The sequence below is a fragment of the Bos grunniens genome, chromosome 24, assembly GCF_055505025.1.
Source record: "Bos grunniens cultivar Pamir isolate PY7600 chromosome 24, Bosgru_T2T1.0, whole genome shotgun sequence".
Classification (NCBI taxonomy): Eukaryota; Metazoa; Chordata; class Mammalia; order Artiodactyla; family Bovidae; genus Bos; species Bos grunniens.
Window position 1 is genome coordinate 59,754,309 of NC_141188.1, and position 6,071 is coordinate 59,760,379.

Below are 6,071 nucleotides of genomic sequence, written 5' to 3' on the forward strand. Positions count from 1 at the left end.
AGTCGTGTCCGACTCTGTGCGACCCCATAGACGGCAGCCCACCAGGCTCCCCCGTCCCTGGGATTCTCCAGGCAAGAACACTGGAGTGGGTTGCCATTTCTTTCTCCAATGCATGAAAGTGAAAAGTGAAAGGGAAGTCGCTCAGTTGTGTCTGACTCTTATCGACCCCATGGACTGCAGCCCACTAGGCTCCTCCGTCCATGGGATTTTCCAGGCAAGAGTACTGGAGTGGGGTGCCATTGCCTTCTCCGTGTAGTGTCCTTATGGGAGAGAAACCCAAAAGGGAGGGGATGCATGTGTGTGTATAGCTGATTCATTTTGTTTACACTAGAAGCTAACACAACATTGTAAAGCAATTATACTGCAATAAAAATCATTAAAAAAATTTTTTTTTAAATAAAATTCTTCACTTACTTTTTCTGGGGAAAACAGGCCCTTAAAAGGAAATAATTTCTTATTTATAGAAGTGTAGTCTGATAAATGAATAAAGCCTATAAAATCTCTTTGGAAGGAAAGATGTAATCTGCTTTGTTCTTGTGGTTTGGTGTATCTTGAGATCGTTGGATAAATTATTTAATAAGAGTTTGCAACAATGTGTACTCCTCTGATAAACTGCAGAAAGCACAGATGTGTAGAAGGGCCGTGTTCCTCTTCCCTTCAGCCTCCCTTTTCCGTTCCCCAGGGTTATAGTTTAGTCCTGCGTATACAATAGTCCTTCATTAAAATATTGATCAGACCCAATATCCCGGCCGCTGCCTTAGGTCCTGGGGCTGCTCAGAGCCGGCCTGGAAGAAGGTTACAGTCCAGTGGGAGGAACAGGTGATAAATTGACTTTGGGAGGGGCAGCTTCTGTGAGAAGGTGAAGCAGGGGTGTGGGTAGACGGTGATTTCCACATGGTCAGGGAAGACCTCCGAGGGGGGCACGGTGAGCAGACTTGAAAGAAAGGCGAGGCACTGAGGCACGGACGTCCTGGGGAAGAGCCTGGCCCCGGTAGACGAGGACTCTGATTCGGGAGGTCCGGGGAAGGGGCACTGAGACAGCACTCCCAGGGACACGGGTGTTGCTGGTGCCTGGACCACACTGCAAAGCGTCAAGGGACTGGAAAGGACGAGGATGCCAGTGGGGTTTCCAGGTACTCTTCAGTTTTGCCAAAATGTTCCCTTTTTGCCGAATGATACGATGTTGACATCCTACTCAGTCAGAACTTACAAATCTGCCTCATTCTTTCAGGTTTGTCCAGCTCGGATCTAAGGATTTGGAATCCCTACAGGTCACTTATGGAGATGGAAATGGCAACCCGCTTCAGTATTCTTGCCTGGACGTTGCATGGACAGAGGAGCCTGGCAGGTGACAGTCCGCGGGGCTGCAAGAGTCGGACACGACGGCACTAACCCCCACCCGCACCGGGTCATGTAAGCACCGGGGGCTTGCGCGCACCCTCCCTCAGCCTCCAGCGGAGGATGCGAACAGCCCTCAGCACCCCGTGTGTCCCCAGAAATCGGCAGATGACTCCTCAGCCTGATGCTGCCCGAGTATCCGCTTGCACTCTAAACGGCACCCGCGGTCACCCGTGTCTTCCTCTGTGCTGTAACCGTGCCGTGACTGAGCTCCGAATTGGTGACGACCAGCAGGAGCGGTCTGTGGGGGCGGGGCAGCCTGCACTTTAGCCTTTCATCTTCACTAAAATCGGTTATTGAGACAGTGATGGACTCCTCCTGTTGAAATCAGCAAAGTGATAGAAAAAAATTTACAGGATACTTCCTAAGAAAAATTTTCTCTTGTGCCCTTTAGTAAACTGTTTTTAAAGAAAAATAGATTTCCCCCACCACCACCCCGAACTAAAAGAATTTTTAAATGTTAGGTCAGAACTTTATTATTTTAGCATCTTCCAGAGGTCCTATAGTTGGTTAATACAAACTTTAAGAAGCTCTTCAGGGACTTCCCTGGTGGGCCCGTAGCTAAGACCGCACGCTCCCAGGGCAGGGGGCCAGGTTCAGTCCCTGGTCAGGGAATTAGATCCCACATGCTGCAAGTAAGACTTGGGGCAGCCAAATAAATATTGTTAAAAATAAAAAGCTCCTTAATGTGGCTAAGATTTTTGGCAGTCCTTTGAACATGGTGATATTCTGAAATAAACTTCGCCAAGACATCTAAGACTCGAATGTGGCTCAGCCAGTGCTAAAAGCACTGCTGTGGCTCATTAGAAAGCCTAATCTTGTTTGGCCTTTTTGAGGCTATTGTGTTGTGTGTGTTCAGTCGCTCAGTCGTGTCTGACTCTTGGCAGCCCCATGGAATGTAGCCCACCGGGCTCCTCTGTCCATGGGATTCTCCAGGCAAGAATACTGGAGTCGGTTGTCATTTTCTTCTCCAGGGGATCTTCCTGACCCAGGGATCGAATCTGTGTCTCTTGGGTGTCCTGCACTGGCAGGCGGATTCTTGACCACTAGCGCCACCTAGGAAGCCCCTTAGAGGTTATTGGTCTTTATCAAATAGAAGTGATGGGGGTTCATTCTGGATGGCCTCAGCTGCAGCCCCAGTGTCTAGAATGAGAGCCAGGCCTGTACCTGGAGAGACAAACCAGCCCTGCAACCCGGCAGTCGGTTCGCCGGGTAGAACCCCGTGCTGGGAGCTTCCGTATGCTTCGGGGACACACATTTCTCAAGTGGTTGGGCAACTGCTTTCACACTTGATGTCAGCCTGGAAGGCTCAAGGTGAAGGTGTCTGGTGGGTACTGGCCAAGCAAGCCATACCTACTAAGAGCGGAGCGTGTGTGAGTTGCTCAGTCATGTCCAACTGTCCCCACCTCCCCATGGACTGTAGCCCTCCAGGCTCCTCTGTCCATGGAATTCTCTGGGCAAGAACACTGGAGTGGGTTGCCATTCCCTTCTCCAGGGGCTCTTCCCAATCCAGGGATCAAACCTGGGTCTCCTGCATCGCAGCCAGATTCTTTACCAACTGAACCACCAGTTAAGCCCCATGAGGGGAGAAGACTGAGTATAATAACAGTGGAAGGATTTCAAGACGCCACCCAGTGGAGGGACAGACAGCCCATGTCCCAGTGATACACAGGGACACTTATACAGAAGCTAAATGGTGTTTGCAATACTATGTTTTAAGTTTGATTTAGGTTTCCGTCAAAAACTGGAAATTTTCTACTATGGAGGTAAGCTTCAAGTTTTTAAAAAGGTAAAACAGTAGAACCTCTGATTTCCCAACCCACAGGTCTTGCCTTTTCCCCTTTGACAATGAATGTGTCACTTCTATACAGACGCTAGAAACACACACACCCCAACAACCAGACTGTGGGCTCTAAACTCTTTAAAAATTTTAGACCTGCCACTGTCTCCAGCAAGCAAGGCTGGGCAGATGAAGCTGTCTTGCGAAGTGGAGGAAGTCTGACCATTTTAAGTAAGTCAGGTAGAAGAATCTCTAAATAAACGGCAGCAAGCCCAGGCAGCTGTGCTGTTGAAAGCTCCTGTGGCCAGAGTGGAGGACCACTGAGAAACACACGCATGGATTAGTCGGGCGGAAATGCGATTAGGATGCTCATCACATCTTCCATTTCATCTTCATGAAGTCATTTACTCATTGCATGGTGGTGGTGGGGGCGGGCAAACAAACCAGAAATGCACCCTATCGATGTGCCCCCTCTCCCCTCCATTGCCCACACCAAACTGAAGCTGGTTTTCGCTTCACAGCGAAATCGAGCAGAGAGTGCTGGACGTTTCTCCCTGCCCTCACAAACACACAACCTCCCCTATCATCAAAGCCCCGCCTCCCTGAGCATAGCAGCATCTTGTTGTTGTTTAGCCACTGAGTTCTGTCCGACTCGACCCCATGGACTTAGCACAACAGGCTCCCCTACCCGTGGAATGACACTGGCAAGAATACTGGAGTGTTTTGCCACTTCCTTCTCCAGAGGATCTTTCCAAACCAGGGATCAAACCCATGTCTCCTGCATTGGCAGGTGGATTCCTGACCCCTGCGCCACCCGCATCTCCTGCAGAGTCGTATGTTGTGAGGTCTGCTTAGTCACTCAGTCGTGTCCGACTCTTTGTGACCCCATGGACTGCAGCCCACCAGGCTCCTCTGTCCATGGGGATTCTCCAGGAAGGAATGCTGGAGTGGGTTGCCATCCAGGGGATCTTTCCAATCCAGGGATCAAACCCAGATCTCCTGAATTGCAGGCAGATTCTTTACCATCTGAGCCACCAGGGAAGCCCACATAGCTGTATAATTGTCACAGTTTATGAATCTACATTACACAAAGTTATCGCCCGAAGTCCACAGTTTACAGCAGGGTTCACTCTTGGCGTTGTACATATGAGTTTTGATAAATGTGTAATGACATGTGTATTGACCATGGTAGTATCATACAGAATAGTTTTACTGCTCTAAAAATCCTCTCCCTATTTATCCATCACTTCCCCTTCCTCTAGCAACAATCGATCTTGGTCCTGTCTAGGACGTTCTGCATTTTACAGAATGTGAAACGAGTGAACAAAACAAAACAAAAAGAAAACGCTCTGGGCACCCTCTCTCTGCCACTCCTCAGTGCTCTTACGTGGAGGGTCTCCCAGGTTTCCTGGGGCCCAGGTGGTCTTTCTGGGGTCTCCTGCCTTGAGGACATATCTCGTAGGCAAATATGCAAACCCAGTAACTCTCAGGGGCTTACCAGCTCTTTTCTCAGGGGTATTTACACTTTGTAGATAGGTGAATTTGTAGAAAAGCTCAAGGCCTTACAACTGGGGACATTCCAGATGCCCTGATAGCTGAGGTTGAAGAATCAGCAGTTTGGGTTCCCACATCTGCCTTGGTTACACGGCAGGAATCAGTCTGGGCTGACTCAGGGCCTGGCACAGCTGGGCATGCCCACAGCCTCTTCCCACAGCCCACTGGAAAACAAACGTATTCAGGACGCCAGCCACCCACCCTATTGCCACGCACACACCCATGTGTGTCCAGGTAAGTGGTTTCTGATGGATTCAGTTCAGTTCAGTTCAGTCGCTCAGTCATGTCTGACTCTTTGCGACCCCATGAATCACAGCACGCCAGGCATCCCTGTCCATCATTAACTCCCGGAGTTCACTCAGACTCACATCTATCGAGTCGGTGATGTCATTCAGGCATCTCATCCTCTGTCTTCCCCTTCTCCTCCTGCCCCCAATCCCTCCCAGCATCAGAGTCTTTTCCAATGAGTCAATTATTCGCATGAAGTGGCCAAAGTATTGGAGTTTCAGCTTTAGCATCAGTCCTTCCAATGAACACCCAGGACTGATCTCCCTTAGGATGGACTGGGTCTCCATTGCAGTGCAAGGGACTCTCAAGAGCCTTCTCCAACACCACAGTTCAAAAGCATCAATTCTTCGGCACTCAGCTTTCTTCACAGTCCAACTCTCCCACCCATACATGACCACTGGAAAAACCATAGCCTTGACTAGCCAGACCTTTGTTGACAAAGTAATGTCTCTGCTTTTCAATATGCTATCTAGGTTGGTCATAACTTTCCTTTCAAGGAGTAAGCATCTTTTAATTTCATGGCTGCAATCACCATCTGCAGTGATTTTGGAGCCCAAAAAATAAAGTCAACCACTGTTTCCACTGTTTCCCCATCTATTTCCCATGAAGTGGTGGGACCGGATGCCATGATCTTCGTTTTCTGAATGTTGAGCTTTAAGCCAACTTTTTCACTCTCCACTTTCACTTTCATCAAGAGGATTTTGAGTTCCTCTTCACTTTCTGCCATAAAGGGGTGTCATCTGCATATCTGAGGTTATTGATATTTCTACCGGCAATCTTGATTCCAGCTTGTGCTTCTTCCAGCCCAGCATTTCTCATGATGTACTCTGCATAGAAGTTAAATAAGCAGGGTGACAATATACAGCCTTGACGTACTCCTTTTCCTATTTGGAACCAGTCTGTTGTTCCATGTCCAGTTCTAACTGTTGCTTCATGACCTGTATATAGGTTTCTCAAGAGGCAGGTCAGGTGGTCTGGTATTCCCATCTCTTGAAGAATTTTCCACAGTTTATTGTGATCCACACAGTCAAAGGCTTTGGCATAGTCAAGA